General features: G+C 33.8%; 3 long non-coding RNA genes across 4 annotated transcripts in view; 1 reads left to right on the forward strand and 2 right to left on the reverse strand.

Moving 5' to 3' along the window:
• The window catches only part of LOC127705469 (uncharacterized), a 51,913-nt gene that overhangs the window by 15,117 nt on the left and 11,862 nt on the right, over positions 1–24,934 (reverse strand). The gene's annotated exons all lie outside the window — the stretch shown is intronic.
• Positions 2,987–9,689, reverse strand: LOC127705464 (uncharacterized). Of its 2 annotated transcripts, XR_007983890.1 has the most exons (3): positions 9,276–9,689; positions 8,013–8,205; positions 2,987–3,383 (listed from the first exon to the last, which is right to left on the reverse strand). It is a non-coding gene; the product is annotated as an uncharacterized LOC127705464 (long non-coding RNA). The 2 variants fall into 2 exon arrangements; XR_007983889.1 differs by lacking the exon at positions 9,276–9,689 and having other exon boundaries at positions 8,013–9,012.
• Positions 12,999–14,328, forward strand: LOC127705467 (uncharacterized). The gene is made up of 2 exons (XR_007983893.1): positions 12,999–13,077; positions 13,845–14,328. It is a non-coding gene; the product is annotated as an uncharacterized LOC127705467 (long non-coding RNA).

The following is a 24,934-nucleotide window of genomic DNA, read 5'->3' on the forward strand; positions in this document are numbered from 1 at the left end:
TGTATTTTATATTTGTCATTTCGGAGCCTTTTATATCTTACTATGCTGTATAGATTTTGCTCATTGTTGAAGGCCGTACAGTGACCTTTAATTGGTCATTCTAAGTTATTCAGTCTCTGGTTAAATTCTCTCATTAGACTTTATCCCATCATAGATGATCATGTGTAATTAAAAAAGACAACTACATTATCGTTTCTCGTATACATATCTTAGTATTAAATATAATAATGAAAACTTTAGTAAGATTGAGTTCAACAAAAGCTTTGCCTTATTAAATCCTTGTTGCTATCTCCTTCAGACTGTCAAACACCGTCACACTAACTGTTAACGTGGTATTATATGTGATAAATTGCTCTTAACAATAGTAAACTGAGTATTTATTCACAGTACGCAATTCAATTTAAGTTGTGGTGATAGAAATCTTAATATCACTGATACACGTTTGAGACATATGTGCAGTTCTTAAAATTCAGATTTAAACCTTGTTAATATTAAACCCAATCCCGCATGCAGCTATATGGCCATCCTGTTGAGGATGATATTCACTATTATTTTAGTGCCCTTTTCAAAACGAAGTAAGAGAAATATTGTTTTTCAAAATTAGAAAGATTTACTATATCCATTTTGCATCTATTGGCTGGTGACGGTGACCTTTCATTTCAGCAAAACAAAGAAATTGTTGACTCTGTACAATCATATATCAGAAAATACACAAAGATTTAGAACTTTCAATTAAAATTCGGAATTCCTACTTTCCAACTCTTCACTCTAGTCCAGTTTTATATATTACTCTATATTATATTGTATATTTTTGTTTTTGAGACAAGGCCATATTTTGTCAAAAGAGAAGCACAAATACTCCAAAGCGAATTGCGAGAAGTGGTTTCGTATTTCGTTATAGAAAAAAAATACCAGAAGTTTATGTAAAGTAACGACTCTCGTACGTTGATATCTTTTTAATAAATTGGTGCAATTGGATGCAAAAAATAATTACCATAAAATGTCAGGTTTGCGAGATCAGACAGTAACCCAACAACCAAACAATTGAAAATCTATAGGGATCAATATTTAACATTCGTCAGCAATACGAAATTTTCATAAATAAAACATGATTTATTCGAATACTGTTAAAAAAAAGAAATACAAATAACTGTTTGGTTGGGTTTTTTTTTGGCAAATCAGTAAAATGACCGTTTGATTTAAAATCGTTTGAAATAGATTAACGAAAACAATTTATTTACATGTGAAAAGACTAGACTTTGTGTCGTATGAATGTGATTTAGTGGATTTGTTTACAATTATTTCCCATTATTTCAATAGTGAAAATCTTCAATTGTTTCATTATGCTGTTTGATTAACACATTATAACAAAATTAAAAATATGACGGATGAATTTATAGTTAGCTGTTTAACGTCCAGTGGCAACTATTAGATGTATTATTAGGACATTTAAAATGTTATAAATATGAACAAGGATATCTTTTGTTATGAAAACATGTGTATCACGGCACAAGCGATGACCTATAGACACTGTGTATCATATGTATATTTAGGGTGGGGTTGCTCCGAATAAAGGAGGTATATATATATATATATATATATATAGATACAGGAAAATAAAGCAATCAAATATAAAATAAGAATAGAATATAACGGGCAAAATAAAGAATAGAGGACAATGGTCTTAGAAAATTAAAGAATAGAGGGAAATGGTCTAGTTTTTTGTTGTTTGAAAATACAAAAATGAAACGCTAAATTATAATTTCACTTATGAATTAGAATTTTTCATTTGCCGGACACGCTCTTTTTTGATGATTGTTAAAAGTGCATTTGTAGTAAAAATAATATACAATCGTTTGTACATTGGTAGGGATTTATGTTTAGGGTTGATATGGCACCAGGGACTTTCTATACTAAAGTTAGTATAGAAAGTCCCTGGAGGCACATAACGGGTAATTGTTTCTATTTGAAATTTCTCGAATAAATTGTTTTTTTCGACTGATTTGATAGATGAATAAAAAAAATATCTATAATCTAAAAAAAAATGGTTTAATTACGATATATACTTTTATTCAGTCGATGTTAAAATACATGCGATAGAAGAGAATACATAAAAATAATTGAACCTTTTGAACAATAGGTCAACCTTAAGACCCCGAATCAGGGACTTTCTATACTAAGTATAGAAAGTCCCTGCCCGAATATACTATTGTAAGAACATTAGATTAATTCCAAATTCCATCTAAAATAAATTGTTCATTTAGGTAAAAAAAATGTTAGTACCTAACTCGAATAATTCAGCGCCCTCTATCCACTACTTTTCAGTGCCCTCTATCCACTACTTTTCTCGGAGTGATCGTAGTGATCGTAATATAACGACTGGATTAGTTAATAAACACTGGACACTTTTAATTTGCAAAACACTCATTTGCAAATCCGCCGCCGCCTCTCCTTAGAGCTACAGTGTCGTGTATATAACCAAAATGTGCGGAATTACATGGGATTCAATAAATTCATTGCTTTTCTGCTGTTATTATTATATCTATTTTGTAATTTGATTTAAAAAAACATGGGATTTTCAATATCCCATGGGATAGGGCAAATCCCATGGGATTGACCATTATCCCATGGGATTTTGGTTAAATCCCATAGGATTTTTTTGGGTCCCATGGGATAATTGTAGTCCCATGGGATAATTGTAGTCCCATGGGATATTTGTTGTCCCATGGAACCAAAAAAATCCCATGGGACTATAATTATCCCATGGGATTTTTAATATCCCATGGGACAAAATAAAATCCTATGATTCAAATTATAAATATATACAGTAAATAAATGTGTATGTTACAATGAATTCTGTTTGGTAGTAAATTGTTTTAAGATGAATCTTTTTAGTTGAATATCTTTTTTTTCCTTGGAAATGTTAATGCAATTATATTGTTCTATAACTGTTCAAAACTAAACTTTTAAACAACAAAGCAGATAATGTAAGTATCAATATATGTTTATTTATGAATTCTAGAATACTTTTTTGAAACACAATTTTTTTCCCATTTGAAATCAATGAAAACTCTATTAATAGGCTTAACATACTAGTAGTTTTTTACATAAATCTATTTTTTTTCAGGATATCCCTCCACCCAAAAAATCAATAGTTTCTTATCATCCAGCATTGTGTGATCGTAATGTATAGTCCACTTTTTTGCCATTCAGCACAGAACATTGTCATTATTGTGGTTTTAATATCTTTAGATATTTAATAGAACTTCAATTCATTGGCTGAGTGATGAAAATAATAACTGATCTGACTTTTGTCTTTGAATATATTTTGGTCTTGTTTCTGTGTTTTCTCCTTTTATTCTCAGTGATGAATTTCAATCCTTCTGAAAAAGAACCAATAAAATCCGAAGTTATGGATAATAAAAAATTGTTTGCATACATGTAGCAAGAACATATGATTTTCAATAAAAATAGCTATGCGGTATGGATTTTACTGATTGTTGAAGGTTGTCCAGTGTCATCAGTTGCTAACCTCCTACATCATTTGGTCTCTGATGGAGAGTTGTCAAATTAGCAATATACCACATCTTCCTATTCTAATATTATATAACAATCAATTTATGTATTCTTCTTTATAACATTTGGGTATTTTCCCCAGTTATATATATATAGATCAATGTTAAAACTTTAGGCAATTACAATAAAATTCCATTTTTCACAAGAATTTGCGATATATTATACAGAAAGCCAACAATAGAAACAGCACTTCTTTAAGCTTCTGAAGTTCTGAAAGAGTTCCACTTGTGTTTTATTTCAATTAGAAAATACATTGAACTCTTTGGACATGTTGGAAATTATAACATTGATGCAAAAAATTATATTGGGTTTTTTTTTCTTATTTTTGTGTTGTACGGTTGCTGTCTCATTTTTATATATGGTTATACATATATCCTAAATCTTCTTTTTTATATACTTGAATCATTAATACACAATGTAGTAAAAATGGGATATTTTTTATTTTGATAATCTCAAAACATTATGATTCTATCAAATAACTTATTTCCAAGTTCACAAAACACCAATGTGTCAGATATTAATTTTAAGACATGTATAAACATGATCAACAAGCAGTTGACAGGATGTCATGCAAAAATCTCACTAATATTAAACTTTCACAAAAACTCCATACTCAGCAAGTACTATTAAAGTTCTTAGTACAGGACAAATTCCTAGTACAGGACACAATGCCTGGTCAATGTCTAGTCAATCATGTAATCAGGCTCAAAATCTTAGTTTGGCACTGAATTTAAAAATTCACCACATAATGAACATGTGTATGAAATTCAACTTCATGGTAAGCTATGTACCTTAACCTAAAACTTTAACCTAAGAATGTACTATAATTTCACATTATGACATTTCTATGTTCAGTGATCCATAAAATCAGGGTAAAAACAGTAAATGTGGTGTTTAATGTATACACAAGAGTGCACACGCTGAAATATTGCGCCTTCTTTACTAATCATTGATATCATGTTGATAGTCCTAAATATAAAGCTTTACTACAACTATCACATAAACTCAACATGATCCAAGAAAATGATTTCAAATTCATATAAACCTGACAAGAAATATATGTACACCTTACAATCATTCAAATTACTAAATACAGTTGACCTACCGGTATTGCTTATAGTTTCTAAGAAGCAAACTTAACCAAGAAAACTAAACATTGACCAATGAACCATGGAAATGAGGTGAAGATCAGATGAATCATGCCAGGCAAACATGTACAGCTTACAATCCTTCCATACAACACATATAGTTGACCTATTGCTTATAGATTAAGAAAAACAGACCAAAACACAAAAACTTAACACTGAGCAATGAACCGTGAAAATAAGGTCAAGGTCATATTAAACCTGCAGGACTGACATGTAAATCATAAAATGTTTCCATACACCAAATATAGTTGACCTATTGCATTTAGTATTAGAAAAAAAGACCAAATTTCAAAAATTTAACTTTGACTACTGAACCATGAAAATGAGGTCATGGTCAGATGACACCTGCCAGCTAGACATGTACACCTTACAATCATTCCATACACCAAATATAGTAGACCTATTGCATACAGTATAAGAAAAAAAGACCAAAACTCAAAAATTTAACTTTGACTACTGAACCATGAAAATGAGGTCAAGGTCAGATGACACCTGCCAGTTGGTCATGTATACCTTACAGTCCTTCTATACACTGAATATACTAGACCTATTGCTTATAGTATCTGAGATATGGACTTGACTACCAAAACTTAACCTTAAATATAAAAAAAGAAGATGTGGTATGATTGCCAATGAGACAACAACTCTCCACAAGAGACCAAATGACACAGAAATTAACAACTATAGGTCACCGTACGGCCTTCAACAATGAGCAAAGCCCATACCGCACAGTCAGCTATAAAAAGCCCCGAAATGACAAGTCAAACGAAAAACCAACGGCCTAATTTATGTACAAAAAATGAACGAAAAACAAATATGTAACACATAAACAAACGACAACCACTGAATTACAGGCTCCTGACTTGGGACAGGCACATACATACAGAATGTGGCGGGGTTAAACATGTTAGCGGGATCCAAACCCTCCCCCTAACCTGGGACAGTGGTGTAACAGTACAACATAAGAACAAACAATAATAAAATGCTCCGCTGGGGCGCAGCTCAATACGAGCGCAGAGGTCGAACCCTGAACAGTTGGGGCAAGTATGGACACAACATTCAAGCTTGATACAGCTCTAAATTTGGATTGTGATTAAACATTTGACACAACATAGGTTTCTGACACAGAATGAATGTGGTCTAAGAACTTAAAAATTTTAATTTACCTATTCAAACCATATCTTTACTATTTGCTTTTATATATAAATCAGAAATAACCAATTTAAAATGGAAAATTTTAAAGAAAAAAAAAAGAAACCCCCCCCCCCAAATTTTTTGAACCCCCTTATGATTCATCACCCCAAAACTCAATAACAGCCTTCCCTTTGTGGTATGGTACCTTGCAGTACAATTTCAGAGAGATTCATACACTTGAACACAAGTTATTGTCTGGAAACTAGAAAAATGCTTGTTTTTGGCCCCAAATTCCTAAACGTTTAGGGCAATTACCCCCAAACTCAAACCCAGCTTTCCCTTTGTGATATGTAACCTTGTAGTACAATTTCATAAAGATCCATACCCTTACACACAAGTTATTGTCCTGAAACTAGAAAAATGCTTGTTTTTTGCCCCTTTTTGGCCCCTAGTTCCTAAAATTTTGAGGCAATTACCCCCCAAACTCAATCCCAGCCTTCCCTTAGTGGTATGGTACCTTACAGTACAATTTCAGAGAGATCCATACACTTGAACACAAGTTATTGTCTGGAAACTAGAAAAATGCTTATTTTTTGCCCCTTTTTCCTAAACGTTTTGGGCAATTACCCCCAAACTCAATTCCAGCTTTCTCTTTGTGATATGGAACCTTGTAGTACAATTTCAGAAAGATCCATACACTAACACACAAGTTATTGTCATGAAACTAGAAAAATTCTTGTTTTTTGCCCCTTTTTTGGCCCCTAATTCCTAAAATTTTGAGGCAATTACCCCCAAAATCAATCCCAGCATTCCCTTTGTGATATGGAACCTTGTGGTACAATGTCAGAGAGATCCATACACAAACACACAAGTTATGTCTGGAAGTTACAAAAATGCTTATTTTTGGCCCCTTTTTGGCCCCTAATTCCTTAACTGTTGGTTCCATAACCCCCAAAATCAATCCCAACCTTTCTTTTGTGGTATTGAAACTTATGGTAAAATTTCATAGAGATCCATTCACTTAAACTAAAGTTAGAGTGCGAAACCAATGTGTCTTTGGACGACGACGACGCCAAAGTCATACCAATATACAACCGCGGTCGTATAAAAATCAGTTGAAAGAGGCTTAACTCATCAGATGGATAAAAATACAAATACTACAAATACAAGTGGATGTGGCCGGGTACTTGTACATCCAAACAACAAAAAGACACTAAGTACAGATCTGAGAGTACTCGCAGTTACTGACAGCTAGTACAAAGCCACTAACAACTAATAAAAAAATCATGCATCTAAGACTTAGTTCTTGTTCACTGATCCATGAAATGAGGTCTAGGTCAAGTGAAAACTCTCTGACGAGCATGAGGACCTTGCAAGGTACGAATATACCAAATATAGTTATCCTATTACTCATAATATGAGAGAAATTAACATTACAAAAAATCTGAACTTTTTTTTCAAGTAGTCACTGAACCATGAAAATGAGGTCAAGGACAATGGACATGTTTCAGACAGAATTCGTATCATGAGGCATCTATATACAAAGTATGAAGCATCCAGGTCTTCCACCTTCTAAAATATAAAGCTTTTAGGAAGTTAGCTAATGCCCACGGGGGGGGGGTCTCAACATGGGATTTTGGGTACAGTTGTGCAGCAGGAATTTAAAAAACACCCCCCATTCATATATTGAATAATTGTGAAATCCCTACCTATACATATATTTCACAGCGAAATCATAACCCATTAAGTGAAGATCGTTGCACAACAAACTGAAAAATTATGACCCATTGATATATTTCCTCGGTAAAATTGCACCCCATTGATATATTTGATGCATCAAAAAAGGGACCCATTCTAGCGGCACATATGTATATACCTTAATATAGGAGGAGACCCCCCCCCCCCCGTGCTAACGCCACCGCCGTAGCCACCACCGGATCACTATCCCTATGTTGAGCTTTCTGCTACAAAAGTTGCAGGCTCGACAAAAATACATGAACATTTTAAAGTACTAAATTTTGAGTACATACATGTAAAACCACAAGTTACTAACTGAAGTTCATGGTGAACTGTAACCAAAAACTTTAAGTGAATACAATTTAGAGAAAGACAGATGGATGCACAAACACTATCATAACAGAGCAGAAAACTTACCAAACAAGATGTTTTACATTTATCCTTCAGAAGCAGGAAAACTGAAGTGTTTCTTTTCTTTCTCTGCCCTCCATGATATAAACTTCAAATTCATTCATGCAAAATATGAAAATCTGCAAAAGTAGGACCTTGTACCGCAGCTTATCCACATTTGACTTTTGAACTGCATTGTTCTTTTCATCTTGCTGGCAACCTAAACATAAAAAAAAATGATAAACACATAATTCTGGATTAACTTTGTGTATTTATTTTTGTTGGTACAAACAATTTTTTCCAACTTTAAACTAAATCTGCCTCTGCTTTAAAAAACAACTGAAAACCATGTATTTATCTTAATTGAAAACAATTTCTTGAGTTTTTCTCATTTGTATCACCCTGTTATTATATATAAATTTTATTTTTGTCCCTTTTGAAAAATAAGAATGGTTTAAATTCCTCAATAATCATGATAATTCTAGTCAGTCAATTAAAAATGTATGAATAAATTATTTAACCTGTATACTATTAATATCAATATATTTCATTTTTGATAAAAACTAGGCTGTGTGTTGAAGACGATTCCTTGACCTATAATGGTTTACTTTTATAAATTGTGTGACTTGGATGGAGAGTTGTCTCATTGGCACTCATACCACATCTTCCTATATCTACAAACAGATTCTATGGGCGAGCAGACATTATACCCTGGAGGTGGTTTTAAAAAAAGCATACGACTTAGATGTACCTTAAGCATGGAAAAACAATTCAGCAGTCAGTTTCACAAAAAAACTTACAAATAATATTGATAGTAATTAAAAGTCATGTACAATACAGTATACTTACGATAAATTGTAAGGTTGTTTTTTTTGTAAAACCGACTCAAGTATACTTATAATCAATCTTAGTCGTAAGTATTAAGTATTATTCATCTTTTGGATAATTTGTTGGTTTATTTTATGAATATACAGTGGCAGATCCAGAAATTTTCATAAAGGAGGGCCGGCTCCAGTCATGCTTCAGTGATCCCTATATAATCAACCAAGAAAGCCCCCCCCCCCCCCCCCCCCCCCCCGGATCAACCTATGAACTTTACTCTAGAAAAGTAATGGATAGTTACTCATTTTGGAAACTTACAAGTTCACAGCATGCCGGTGCCTGTGACTGTGTTCAAAGTGGTGGGTTTTCACCCTCGTTGTATTGCGGAATAACGATTTAGGCAAATTGAGAAAAACATCATGTCTGTGGTTGATAATAGTGTGTGTGCATTAATTTAATTTTCTATACCTTCTTATTTAATATTTTTCCAATTTTGAGTACTGACGGCAAGTGTTGTAACCAATGTCTTGAGACCAATGTGCTATTTACAAGTGCGATCGAGAAATGCAGGGGAAAGAAACTTATCAATTATGTTTATTCTTAACACAAAACTGAGCCGCCGTAAAAATGAACCGTGTCGAGGAGGTTACTGACACGTAATAGGGCAGAGACATATTTACACATATGTGTATATATGTCTCTGTAATAGGGTCATCCCTCGAGAACATTAACTAGTACATTGATAGTTTACTATATGCAGTCAGTATCCCGAAAAAAATAAACGTATGGATGCAAAACGCTTAGTGGTTTCGGCTGACTACTAATAGTATACGTGCACTTTGTCTAAGAAATATCCCGGCAGCGTTAAAGTTGAAGTCAGGATCTTGGAGGGGGGGGGGGGGGGTGTTCTTTTTCTGTGTTCTTTATTTTTTATTTTTTTTTTGCTATATTTCTACACTTTTTGCTCATTACTCTCTTTCCTCATATTTTAGCATTTCATTATTCTTTAATCTTTATTGTTTGCCCGTTATTCTCTATTCTGTTAACCCCCATCCATACCCTGTTATGTGGACTTAAGCTTTCGGTAGTTTATTTTATCCTATTTCTGTCTAAATACATTATTTATCACAAAACAAAAACTTACTAAATATTTTTTTTATGAAGTCCTCACCAGTTGCGGTACCAAAAAATGTCATAAGGAGGCACTAACTGTCATGCAAAAAGAGGGGCCCGCTTCAGTAATTCTCTAAATAATCAACCAATTTTTTTTCCAAAAAAGGGGCGGGCCCCCATGCCCTCACCTTAATCCACCTCTAAACCCTTCCCACTTCGTATCCTTGAATTCAGATTCAAGATCTCTCTGACTAAAGTAAGTAAGTAAGTCACATTTGCTTATATCAGGTTTTTGAATTGAACTGGCGGATAGTTGTTTCATTACCAATCGTACCACATCTCCTTATTTATATATATATACGAAAGCTTTATTCATATTTTTTGGTGTATTGATGAATGTGTAAAGATGCAGCAATTGTAATACATTTTAAAATACAGCACAAGAGATGCAGATTAAATAAAACCAATCTCACTATACAAATCCTTGATAAAACTTATAAGTCGAAGACATACTGACAAACGCCATGGCAAAAACTTAAAAACGACCAAATGACGTACAACAGTCTATAAAACTTGACTATAGCATTTAAAACACATAAGAAGCACCCAGACAGTCAAACAGAAATTAAAAGAATAATTAATTTGTAAAGATTTTCAACTAGGCCTACAGCTATATTTTCTTATCGTGTAACAGTAGGCTAAACATAGGTTCTGGTATTATGTGATAAGTCATTTTTTCATGCAGACCCAGTTTTATTGATACCTTGAACTTAAAGTGGTTTTATGCATATCAGCCCAGATTATGTGTGTAATTTTATTGAACAATTCAACAATACACGTTCTAAACAGGTTAAATTCAATTTAAAAATTTACAAATTCAGATCTACTGGCATTCAACACCCAATTACTTACTTGCTGTATATTGCTAACTTTGACTGTATATTGTCAATCCCTTCCACATCGTGAATACGCCATGCGAGGTGTTGGATAAGTTTGATACAGGGTGGCGGCTTCGAAGCGTAGAAAAAAAATCCAGGTAAATGAAAGTGTAAAATTTTGTTGTTGAAAATTTTAAGTACTAAATTCCTAAATTTGCACTTAACTCCGTTCTACGGGTAACATGGTTGTTTGATATGAAAATAGGATAAAAAGCATCCGGAAAAATTAATTATCACGTAATAAGTATTCGTAAATGGATATGAAAATAACTTAACAAGGAATAAGTATAGGTAAACGGACAGAAAGTCGCAGGGCAATGGTTTAAATTAATTATTTTACAATTGTTTAAATATATGAGAGAAAGTTCTTGACGAATTGACTTTATTTATAGATAAATGTATTTAGTTGAGGAAATGATTAATTCGCCTTCAAATAGTTTTTTTTATCAATAACTTATAAAAAGGAGACATTTTTGACAGCATGACTTCAGTTAATTACCAAACCACTTTGGCAGATTGTTTTCTTAACAATCATTGTTCATATTAATATTCAAAAATAAATTTTGTTTACAAGTCCGTTTCCTTTTAAAAATGTTTCAGAAAAATACTGAAACGTTTTTAAAATTAAGTTTATTCAAAGAAAAAAATATCCCCAAAACTGAATCGTGACTTTTTACCTTGTTACTTTTTGTTGTACGTTCTAAGTGTCAATCCTAGCAAACACAAATTTGGAAATAAAATCGATTACAATGTAATTTTATAGAAGGAAAAGGGGGGTTAATGAACAAATTATTACTAAACACTCACATACTTCTAAAAAGATTTGCATATGTAAGCTGTCTATAGATAATGTTAAATTATTTCAGGAGTTTCAATTAATCTAGGAGAAAAAAAAAGATTATAAACAGTATAGTTTTCAACGCCTACTACTACAAAAAATAGTGATTCTTTTTGTAGATTTGGTACTTCAGTTTCGACTCAAAATTTCCTATTGTAATTGTTAGATGCCAGATAGTATTTGTACTTTATGTAATTGTGGTGATATTGGCGACGCGATTCATTATATTATAGCAAGGATTTGTAAAAATCCTTGATTATAGAATGTTCGGCAATAGACGAAAGTAGACAAACCCTATTTAAACGGGGTTTTGATCTCCAAGGACGCCACATTTTACATCGAATAAGATCTATATTTGTTAACGTTTTCAAATGAAATAACTTGAATTGAAAATTTCCCGTCTATGTGAAGATTTCTGATATTTCTAAATGGCTTCAATTATTACATACAAAACGAAAAATTTATTTAACTTTTTTTGTAAAAACAATATTTCATGTATTTTTATAATTTTTCCAAAGAAACGTTTTTTTTTTGTTTGTTTGCAAAGTTTACTTGTATGTGGTTATAACCATCATCAATCAGTCCTAATTATTAAAGATCAAACGTCGTAATCAAAATGATGATTGGTATTGAATATGATCATCGGTCATGCATGACGTATCCCAAATAACTTCTTTAATGTTGGTTTGATTTTATCAAAACCAAAATTATAAGATCAAATATTAAATTATCTGTCGAATGTATACCCTCAACGCTCACTAAAACATATATACATGTCCTGCGTGACTTTTTATGTCCTGTCTGCATTCTGAGAAGGTCCTGAGCGGTTTTTAGACGTACCGTTAATTTATAGGCATGTATTTGAAGCTGTTCTTAATTATGTACATTATCTATAGGTATACATGTATCAGACAAAAAGACTTTCCAATGAACTTAGTTCTAGTTATCTTAGTTCCTAGTCACAGGCACTTGTCTCAGAAAAAAAATTTCCTATATACTTTTAATGTTATATTAAGCAGGGACTTTCTATACTAAGTTAGTATAGAAAGTCCCTGCATGTATTAAGGTATATAGGAAACAAAATTCTGAGACAAGTGCCTGTGGTCCTAGTGTGAAATAAATCCACTGGGAATTGGCCTTTTTAAACACATCTATATATACGTTTTCTCAAGGGTTTGTACATGTAAAGTGAAATTATGTTTACTCAATGCCAGAGACATATATACACAGAGATTGGCAACTGTAACAGTGGTCAGCGAAATCCAATTAAAAACACGCATCACACGAGACTTTAACGAGATGGCCATTTTGCATCTGATCATGACAAGTTCACCACCGCATCGATTTTTATTTTACATCAAGCTTTTCAAAACAGCATAATGTAAGTATATATTTCAATTTCGTAAATTATTTACCTTGTTTTATTCAGTTTGTAGTAATTGTTAGTTAAAATATTGTGACGATTAACGTTTTATTGTGGTCAATAATAAGGGGAAAGCTTGGCCGACATGGACGTTATGAAAATTTTTTTACACGGACGTATTTTTTATTAAAACCTTTTCATTCGAAAAGGAATAAAACCATTTATGAGATGAATCACTTTTCCCAAGACATACTGGTTTTGTGTAAATATGTTGAATTTTTCATTAAATCACCCACTTTGATGCAATTTACAATTAAAAATGACCATTCAAGCTGTCGGCCATTTTCATTCTCTTCAATATAAAGACAGGCCCCTGTCCATGTCTACAGTCAATAAACTTTTCCATCTTTAGAGAATAATTATTCCCAGCACATGAATTGCTTTCTTATGACATACTGGATTTGTGTATAACAGTTGTTTTTTACATATTTTCACCCACTTTGATGCAATTTACAATTAAAAATGACCATTCAAGCTGTCGGCCATTTTCATTCTCTTCAATATAAAGACAGGCCCCTGTCCATGGCTACAGTTTATAAAATTGTCCATCTTTAAAGAACAAATGTACCCATCACCATTGATCACAGGAATTACTTTCCCAAGACATACTGGTTTTGTGTATATAAATTGTTTTTTTCATTATTTCCACCACTTTGATGACATTTACAAGTTTATATACATGTATATTTGCATTCAGTATCTGACAGCATTTTTTTTTTTAACAGGATCCTGCATGTTATAAAAGAACAAAGATGTTGATCAAATTTACCTAACAGTGCAGCATACAAGAGATGTAATATCATACATGTGCTGAATGTAGGACTCCCTAGCCTTTCTGATTGAAAAAAAGATTCCCTGGCAGACAGGAACAACTATTAGTGATGACTTTTTTCAAATGTTACTGCACAGTCATGTAGTGGACCGATTACATGTACTACTATCAATGTGATACTAAAAAATGGTTTTGTAAGAGAGAAAATGACATGTGCTTACCCTGACTGTGAAAACACCACATTATTGTAGTTCAAATATCATAGTTCATATGCCAAACTTGATGTACATGTGTATGCGATTTTTGTGCAAGTGATGGTGTCATCATTGAACTAAGAATAAATACGACTCCGCATTCAATCTATTGAATTTGAAACAGAAGTGGCAGTTGTGCAGAGACTATACAGATAAAAATGCAAATAAATATCTTGTGTTTAACTTCATTTGTCTTCTTTACGTTTACAAAGTATACATGTTCATAATTTTTACATACATGTATAACAATATGATGATGTAGTATGATTGCCAATGAGACAATGATTTACATGTACATATGTATGACTATCATTGGAAGGCCACTCTATAATATCTTTGTATATCATGAGAATGGAAATGCTACCTTTGTAGCATAAAGGTAGCATAATGTAAAAAAAAGGGAAAATGTTCATTCATTCAACAACACTCCTGTGACTATATAACTTGACAGTACTAAAGGCAAAATATTTCGTTTCACAAATTCCTTCCTCTCCTCAGAAAATAACATATTTAATTGTTTACATGAAATGACAAAATGTGTAGAATAAGAAGCAAGAAATGTTCACTCTACTTGTACACTACTAGTCGCTCATATTAGTCATCATCTATGTTTGTTTCAGTCCTTTAGCAATAGTGCTTGTTTATATTTATCTGTTGTGTTGTGTTGTTTCAGTTTTACATGTCCTCATTCTGTGATCACTGTTTCACCTCGCCTATTTTGAAAAATGTTAATGCAAATATTTTCTGCAATAAATTGAATAGGCACAGCTGCTATGACTATTCAGAAATGTGAGGTATGTGTCAATGAGACAACAACCCAACGACAAAAATATTCTTTGCACATCTATGAATGTTTAAGAATTCTTGTGGAGGTCAAAAGCACATAACGTGTACTTATATATTGGTGACCTGGTACATGTATGTACCTATTGATGCATTCCGTCCTAAATATAAATTGTGTGAAGAGACCAAGCAGTTTATATGCTTATAAAAAAACTGATATTAAAATGAATTCCTGTATAACAAATTCCGGGAATGAGACACTATTTTATTTAAACCAGATGAGATATTAGTGGTAAAGGTTTAAACAGAAGCAGGAGATGTCAAGGGGCAATACAAAAAGTACAAGGTCATGTAACACAGATAAAAAAATGACAAATGAAAAGAAAATAACAGCCCACATAGCACTGCACCGAAACATAAACCCACAAAAGATCAGATAAAACTTGTCTTCAATTTTAAATCTTTCTAATTTCAAACTCGAGTTTCACTACCCAGTTTCACTACCCGATAGGAAAGAGTAAAGATAAGGATGTTGCAGTACTTCTGTGGTCTATGAAACAGAACATTAAAATTCTACAGTTCAGCAGAGCATTTTACTGTACTTATGATACACGTTGTTTTTAATCAGGGTCTGTGATATTAAGTCTTTAAAAAACTACAAATAATGACAGATTCATATTCAATATTTCATGACAGCAAAAATAGTGATTTCGACAACACTGTACATAATGTACGTTCATTTAGGAAATTCATGCAAAGGTTCCACAAATAATGTAATTGTAGGTCAATCAAAAATTAATCATTTTAATCCGTTTTCCACGAGACAAAATTCTACAGGCTACATATTTTTTTATATAAAAAGTTGCTTGCTGATTTCTTTTTTTGACATGTTAAATGACTATTTTTGTTCCTGATTGAATACTATAGTAGAATGTAGGACAGTAAGTCACAGGACAAAAAGTCACGGACAAAAAGTCACGGACGAAAAGTCACAATTCAGTTTTGAGATTATTTTTCTCTGAACAAGAAAACACTAATTTTAAAAATATTTTTTTGGTTTTTTGTATTGAACTATAATATATGAAGCAACTTTGTAATTAAAATTTATTCAATAAATATCAATGATGATCAAATAATTGTTATGATAACAAAATGTCAAAGTGGTTTGGCACTTAAATGGCTTCATGGTGTCAAGAAATATATTATTTGCATGATTAAAATTTAATAATTTTTCATTTATCAAGGCTTATGAACAATTTCCTGAACTTAAAAATGAATAAATGTAAAAAAAGATATTATTTGAAGATCTTTCTCTTATATATTCAAACAATTGTCAATAAATTATTTGTGACTTTTTGTCCTATCCAATTTGTGACTTTTTGTCCTATCCAATTTGTGACTTTATGTCCTGTGACTTTTTGTACTGTGACTTTCTGTCCGTTTACCCTATTCATAGTATAGCCCAGTGTTTCTGTTAAAATAAAGTTCTGGTCATGGTTAAAATAATGTCAGAATTTGTTTAGTTGTAAAAACAATTACCAAGTAATAATCCACTTAGAACTTCACCTCTGGCAAAATTCAGGTGATCGGAGGGCAATAAATTGCGTAATCGCACACCTGTGAATCCACAGTCACAACTCTAAGGAAATAATGACCGGAAAATCGGACACACATAATTTCACTGTGTAATTTAGAAGCAAACTTCAGCAAAGAAATGTTTCTTGTAATATCATGATCATTACCAGATTTTACTTTTTAAATTAAAAGAAATGCCGAAAAAAAGAAAAAAATATTATCTCAATCAAATACATTAAAAAAAATACAACTATTTCAAGTAGTTTTTTAGAAAAAGAATTTATTTGATCTGAAATAAGTTTTCCTATTACTTTTCTTGATTAGCTATCGAGGTTATTCATCCCTGACTTGTCTACATGTTGTAGAATAATTATCGACGAGAATCTCATTCCGGGCCGCGTTTTTTAACGGGATTTCACGGAGTTGCCAATCTCTGTGTATATATGTCTCTGTCAATGCGTAGTTACATAAGTTTATTTGCTACTTTTTTCTTCTTTATTTTATATAAATGATTTTTTTTTTTTTAATTTTAACATTTTTTTCTTCGAAAGAATTGTAGTGTTGCAATAGGGAATGGACACAGATACTCAACTACATTTAACGAAAAAAAAATTGTGTAATGTCATTAAAATGTATTACACATAGACAGGATGTTCTCTAGAAAACTATGATATTTCTAATACGTTATACACACCCCAGGGTACACGCACGGTCGTAATGGAAAATTACTGCATGCTTTAATTACCTGTAATCAGCCATGCAACGTTGACTGACCATGTCATTACAGTTTAAAAAGTTTTTCCTCCGATCAAAACGGAATATTCATTTTAACTTTAAAATTTAAAACTTTAAAAAGTATACTTTGATATAATTATGACGTAAAAGAATTTAACAATTTAATAATCGGATTTTTCCAAAGATTAAGATACAATTATATTTATTATTCTGGGACTGACAGATATATCACAGGCACTTGTCTCAGAATTTTTTCCTATATACTTTTATTAAAGTATATAGGATTTTTTTTTCTGAGACAAGTGCCTGTGAGATATATACATGCATAAGTCCCAGACATATATAATTGTAAATCAAAATGATTTACATAATTACTGGGAAATAATATAATGTTTAAGTTATGTTGATGTCACAAATACACATGAATTATTTGATGATGCATGCTGGAATTTCTTATCTAACTGCATGACTGTGACCACAGACATATATATATATCCATTTACTGATTCTATAATTTCTTGAGAAAAAAAATCAGGAGGGAAGTCAGAGGGAAGTGAAACAAACATTTTAAGCTTTTATTAAAAATTGTTGGGAAAACAATAAAATACGACACTGAGTTTTGAAAAAAAAGTTTATGATTGGTCTTAATTTTTTTTTTTAATAAAGATAGAAACAATTTTTTGTCCTAAGAAAAAAAAAACAATGCCCCCTTTTTAGCCAAACCGACACACGCCGATGAATGAAGAATTCCAAGTAGGGTCACAAGGTCACATTTTAAAACTTTTTCAGTCGCCCAGTCTCAAAAAGCAATTTTGACTGGCATTGTTTTTAGTCGAATTATGTTTTTTCAGGTCAGGTTGCAAAGTGGCAGGTCGGATTTGACAATGTCAAGTTGACAACGGTCCTAAAAAATATCCAAAAAAAACGTTGAATCAAACGATATGAACCTACGCAGTTTTATATTATAAGACTGACACACACCAGTGTGCTAACTGTGCTGGGTGAGGTGCTGTAACTTGATATACAAGTATCATTAAGTTACAGTACTGTTAGGATTTGCCTGCCTTTTTACAGGGACTTTCTATACTAACTGTTAGTATAGACTGCCCCTGGCTTGAAAGTATGGTTCTCTGCTCATCAACGGGTGCGTGATTAGCAAATCAAATATCTTGTAGCAGTAAAATACCTCCGGTGGGGGAAGGGCACTTCAATAGGTGCTAGGTAGGGGATGTCGCTGGGGTTCTGTTACCCCACCCTATTCATATAATTTAGATCTTAAAAATATATACCTTTTCATATATTGCGTGGGTAAAATTGTAACCTTTTCCCATATTGGTTGGTTTTCGTGGGGTGTGTTGGAAAAGTGGAATATTTAAGGCTAAGATTCTGTATGTAATGTTTACGTACGGCGAGACTTTCCGCTGTGAAAAAATGACAGGGCTTTTCATATACAAGTAATTGGAACTTTATCGACCTTATCATATATTTCTGATAGTTTTCCCCACCTATTCCCATATTTTCAAGCTGGAAAAAGTGACATATTCCAGCGGCACGTCCTATCACCTTGTATATAGGAAGTGCCCCCCCCCCCCCCCCCCCCCCCCGAGTAAAATACACAAATGTATAATACTTTAATTCAGGAGCACAGTCTGTCTTTACCGTAAAAAACTTCTTCTTCTTCTTCTTCTTCCATATACTGCCCACATTCAACTTTCTGAATATACTGGCAAATTGGTTCTGCATGGTTAAAAACAGGATAAAAACAAATGTTCAACTTATTTTGTAAGGTTGGTCATTTGAGATTTGAATGTCTCAAATGACTGTGCTGTGGCGATCTCCGGGGGAAGCTTGTTCCAGTCTTTGGTGGTGTTCACAAAGAAGGACCATTTCCTGCAGTCTTTGGTTGCTGTTTGTACCATGTATCCATGCTGTTGTGTATGTCTGGATACTCTGGTTGGTCTCTGGAGGTACATGTCTTTGTTGATGGCTACTTTGTCGTTGACGATCTTGTACATCATTGCGAGCCTGGCCTCTCTGCGTCGTTCTTGGAGACTTTTCCAACCCAATTCATTAATCATGTCCGTGACACTTGATCTGTTTCTGTGGCGCTTGGTGACGTATCGCGCAGCCCTCCTTTGAACTTTTTCAATTTGGTCAATATGTTTCTGATGATATGGGTCCCATACTGTTGTGGCATATTCTAGTTGGGGCCTTACTAGGGTTTTGTAAGCTTGCTCTTTGATGCTTTTAGAGCCGATGTGTAGATTTCTGTGGAGGAAACCAAGGCTTCTGCTGGCTTTGCTGGTAATGTTGTTGATGTGTTCTCCCCAGTCTAGTTCGCTTGTGATGGTGCAGCCCAGATACTTAATTGATGTTTCATGTTTTAGTACATGATCATGTAATACATAGTCCCATTTGATTGGCTTTTTCTTTCTGGAGACAGTCAGTACGCTACACTTTTCTGGGTAAAACTCCATCTTCCACTTTTCCTCCCATAGTGCCAGTTTATCAAGGTCTGACTGTAGGTGTCGGCAATCAGTATCTGAGGCGATGGTTAAGTAGACTACTGTGTCATCAGCAAAGAGACGAACTGTTGATTTTAGGTCATTCGCTAGGTCATTTATGTAAAACAAAAATAGACTAGGGCCTAGGACTGAACCTTGTGGAACTCCAGATTCTACCTTTGCTCTGTCTGACTGTTCACCCTCAACTACTACTACTTGGGTTCTATTTGTCAGGAACGCTTCTATCCAGCTGTTGGTCTTTCCCCTGATTCCATAGTGATTGAGTTTATGTAGGAGCAGGCTATGGGATACCTTATCGAATGCTTTTGAGAAGTCTAGTATCAGTAGGTCAGACTGTTTTCCCAATTCAAGGTACTTCGTTAAGTCATCAATGCATTCTAAGAGTTGCGTCTCGCAGGATCGTTTACTTCGAAATCCATGTTGTAGTGGATAAAGGATGTTGTTTGCCTCTGCGTGTTTCATAATATGGCTGGTAACAATATGTTCGATGATCTTGCAGCAAATACATGTAAGAGATATTGGTCTGTAATTTGCTGGGATGTACTTTTGACCCTTTTTGTATGCTGGTGTGACTGTAGCTGTCCGCCAGTCATCTGGAACTTTGCCGGTCTCCATTGAAACATTAAATATGATGGTAAGTATGGGAGCGATTTCGCTGGCAAGTTCTTTGAGTATCATTGGTCTGATGTTATCCGGTCCAGCGGCTTTGTGTGGGTTAAGGTTTCTCAATTGTTTTTCTACTCCGTTGATTGTGATAAGGATGTCTCTACAGTCAGGGTAATTTTCTGGTGAGTCGGACATATGATTTTGATTGTAGAATTCACTGTTGCTGATGTTGTTTGCTGTGGAAAATACAGATTGAAATTGTTCATTTAATATGTTTGCTTTGTTGATTGGATCTGTTTCTAAGCTACCATTTTTTCTTAGAGGTGCCACTCCACTTTTATCACTTTTTCTGTGCTTGATGTATATCCAAAATCTTTTAGAAGGGGCATGTGTTTCTTCAGGATTCTCTGGGGTGATGATACTTTCAATATACTTCCAATATGCTTGTCTTAGGCTTTTCTGTGCTGTCTTTTTCAGTTCTTTAAATCTTGCACAATCGTCAGGATGGTTTGATTTCTTTTTCTTTTTATATGCTCGGTCTTTTCGCCTTATGAGTGATTTTATTTCCCGTGTAATCCATGGGTTCTTATCTTTGGTCTTACAGGTTTTTGCTGGTATATGTTTGTTTGTACTTGTTTCAAGACCGTCTTTAAACATTTTCCATAGCATATTTATGTCTGGTCTATCCGTATTGCTTTCTTGTTGAATAGCGTTGTGTAGATGTTTCATATCTTCCTTCATGCTGTCCCATTTCGCCCTCTTGTAGAGAGGGATTTTTCGTTGTTTCTGTTTGTTTGTTACTGGGTTGATGTTCATTTCAGCATATACAATGTCATGGTCTGATATTCCTGGTATGATATCTATTCTCATTATTTTGCTAGGACGAGTAGTGATCAAGAGGTCCAGAGTGTTCTTGTTTCTTGTAGGCTCTTGCACTAGCTGTGTTAGTCCGTTGTCGTCAAGGATTTCTGCAAAATGGTAATGTTGTTCTGTGTGCTGTGTTCCCTGGTATAGACATTTGTTTGCCCAGTTCCATCCTGGCAAATTGAAGTCCCCTCCGATCAATTGGCATGCATTTATTGCGTTGGTTCTTCTGACTGATGTTTCAAATGCTTGAAGACTTTCAACATCCGATGTTTTTGGGTTATAGTAGGCGCATATGTATAGATCTTTTGTGCCTTTCTGCTGTATCCGTGCCCAAATTATCTCACAATCTGTGTCCAGTTCTGGTACCTCAGAGCTTAAATATTTGTTGTTTATGGCTATTAGGACGCCTCCTCCGGTTTTATTTCCTTTCCTGTCTTTGCGATATATATTATATTCTTGTGGAAATATTTGGCTGTTCGTAATTGATTGATCTAGCCATGTTTCTGTTGCTATTATAACATCAGGTTTGGTACTATCTATGATGTTTTCAACTTGGTGTTGTTTGTTTCTAATAGACTGACAGTTGACATTCAAAATTCGCAATGGTGTAAAGGGCTTATGTTTTTCCTTTACATTATTTCGTTTTGGTGTTGATGAATGTAGTGGCTTTCTGTTCTGTGTTTCAGTACTGTTGTTAAGAGTATTTTCCAGTGGGCTGAAGCTGTTTTCTGTTTGGATGGATGTTGAGCCGTAACACAATGAGTTGTAGTTTGGGCTGTCGCAAACAATGCAGTCCCATCTTAAAGCAGTGTTTTCGTCTGCTGTGAGGTAACTATATGTGCCACTATGAATGTCCTGACAATTGATGTGAAACCACTGGTCGCATGTGTCACATCTGACAGCTCTGTGGTCCCAGGTGACAGGTTGGTCACATGTGCCGCAGGGGTATATTGTGCTGTTGTTGTGTTGTGTTGGTCCTGGATTTGGGTTGACATCATTTGCATTTGCTAATAGTATTTATATTAAGTATGATGATATTGAGTTGCATCTGTATGGTCTTGATTTTGGTGATTTGCGCTGTTTTATCACAGTTAGCAAGCTGTTTGTTGTTATATACTGTTTGATCTGGGTTTCATCATCACTGAGTATTTGTAGTTGGTCTACTTCTGCTTTTTCTACAGCTATGTACTTTACAATTGTGATTATGATGATGATTTAGCTGGTGCTGAAATGCATTTTATTTATACAGTATAGTGATGTTAATTTGTTCTTGGTGTATTGTCTGTTAGTTACTTATTCTTGAGTTCTTGAATTGTATGAGGATGTGGATACTTCTGATCGTTGAGTGCATGTAGTAAAGACTGATAAGATAAACTCACCTAAACCCTTTACTACAGCTTCTGTCTTCAGTATTCTTTTCCTCAGTTTCTTTGCTACTAGAATAGTGACAACAGCTCTTCTTCTGAGACTTGGAGTTGTATTTCTTCAGCCTCTGTTGCAATATGGAAGCACTCTCTGTATGTATCAAGGAGTAGTTGTTTTGTGATGACTAAGCTAAGTAGGGGTCCTGGATATACACCGTCTGCTTTGTTGAGTGAGATGTTCACAGATTTTCTATAACCTCCTCTTTTTACTTTCCTTGCTCGAAAGAAGTATTTGCTGGTTTTGACTGTGTTCTTTCTTAGGCCTTGGTTAAGTTCAGATATTTTGGTGTTCAAATTTTGAATCTGTCTGGTGACAAGGAAATCTTCTACTTTGAAGATTGCTGGGTTGGTATGTCCTTTGTGTTTGTTGTAGTTAACAATTGAAAGAATGGGACAGTCTACAAATTTTATTTTAGCGTTAGGATATTTTTCCACGATTGTAATTGCTCTTTTATATTCAGTAAGTATACTGTTAACTGTTTTATGCTCTTGATTGTGTCTTAGCTTGATGAATTTTCCCTGTTTAATGGTAAAGTCACAGGTTCCTGACCAAAAATACAGTATGATATGATAATGTCTCTGTATTGCCTTTTCTAGTCTGTTTTCAATCAGATCCACAAGATCTGCAGTTTTGGCGCCTGGGATGCACCACAATTCTGTTGGGAATTCTTTATCCCGACAAGAGTTTCGTATTGTGAAGCCCTTGCTGTCTGACACGAGTATGGGTGTCTTGTATCGAAAACCACTTGGGATTTGGGGTTGTTCGGCTATAAATTTCCTCAGTTTATGGCTCATTTGTTATTTAGAGCGTAGTAAATGTTTATTTATATGTGTCTGTTGAACAGGAAACAGCTGTTGTCAATGTAAACAATCCTTCCTTCCAGGTAGATCAGTTAGGTAAAGTGTGTATTTTTACATTTTAGCTGACTCTGAGTTAAAGAATAATTATGGATGTGTAAATGAGTATTTTGTATGTTGTAAGGACAAAAACTACAGGTTTTTAACAAAGGATATCGTCTTCTCTGTAAATTTTCTGGAGCTGTCAAATTTTCGCGGCCATATTCTTGCACATGCCGGCCATATTCTTGCACATGAACTTCGAGATTAATATGTAAGTTTACTTTGCTAATCGATGTTCCTGTAATTCAGATTTAAATTTATTTGTGAGACCCCCGTCACTATTTATATTCACTCAAAGAAAGGGGTTCTCCGTTATTGGGAAAATCCAAGGACGTATTGTATTAGTTATACGTCCTTGGAAAATCTTATCTGATTCAGGATCAATTTATCGGTTACACTCCCCTATCACCAGTGATTCTTTGTGAACTGACATTCTAAGGTATAGGTACTGTTGACTATCAATTTGCATGATTAGTTACAGATGTCGACTCGGACTACTGCAGAAGACAATAATTCAGTTCACTGATTTAGATTGAATAGTGGTTCGGTTTATCCCCTCTTCCCCAAACAAGTAAGAATTAGGTTACATCTTTTGGTAGTCCAAATAATTATGTATTTATGACGTCTAGCAAGGCTATTTTATTTTTTTATGCCCCCGCCGTAGCGGTGGGGGCATTAAGTTTTACCCTTGTCCGTCTGTACGTACATACGTCCGTACGTCCCAAAATTGGTTTCCGTTCTCTATCTTGAGTTTGCCTCAACCAAATGTTAAAGTAAAAACTTATACACAATGCTTATTACCACAAAACACAGATCAAGTTTGAATTTTGGTGGCGTCACTTTAACCATTCTAGAGTTATGCCCCTTTATAAATGGAAAAATTGCAAAATTTTTAGTTTCCGTTCTCTAACTTAAGTTTGCCTCAACCAAATGTTATAAAACTTATACACAATGCTTATTACCACAAAACACAGATCAAGTTTGAATTTTGGTGGCGTCACTTTAACCGTTCTAGAGTTATTCCCCTTTATAAATGGAAAAATTGCAAAATTTTTAGTTTCTGTTCTCTAACTTAAGTTTGCCTCAACCAAATGTTATAAAACTTATACACAATGCTAATTATCACAAAACACAGATCTAGTTTGAATTTTGGTGGCGTCACTTTAACCGTTCTAGAGTTATGCCCCTTTATAAATGGAAAAATTGCAAAATTTTTATTTTCTTCTAAATATCAAGTAATTTTTAAAATTGGAATTATCTTCCTTTGTCCATTATTATAGTTGAATCAACTACAATCAATGCTTTATACAATGCAATGTTTAATTTTGACTTCCACTGATAAAACACAGATCAAGTTGAATTTTGGTAGTGTCA

The sequence above is a fragment of the Mytilus californianus genome, unplaced genomic scaffold (assembly GCF_021869535.1).
Source record: "Mytilus californianus isolate M0D057914Y unplaced genomic scaffold, xbMytCali1.0.p SCAF_6, whole genome shotgun sequence".
Classification (NCBI taxonomy): Eukaryota; Metazoa; Mollusca; class Bivalvia; order Mytilida; family Mytilidae; genus Mytilus; species Mytilus californianus.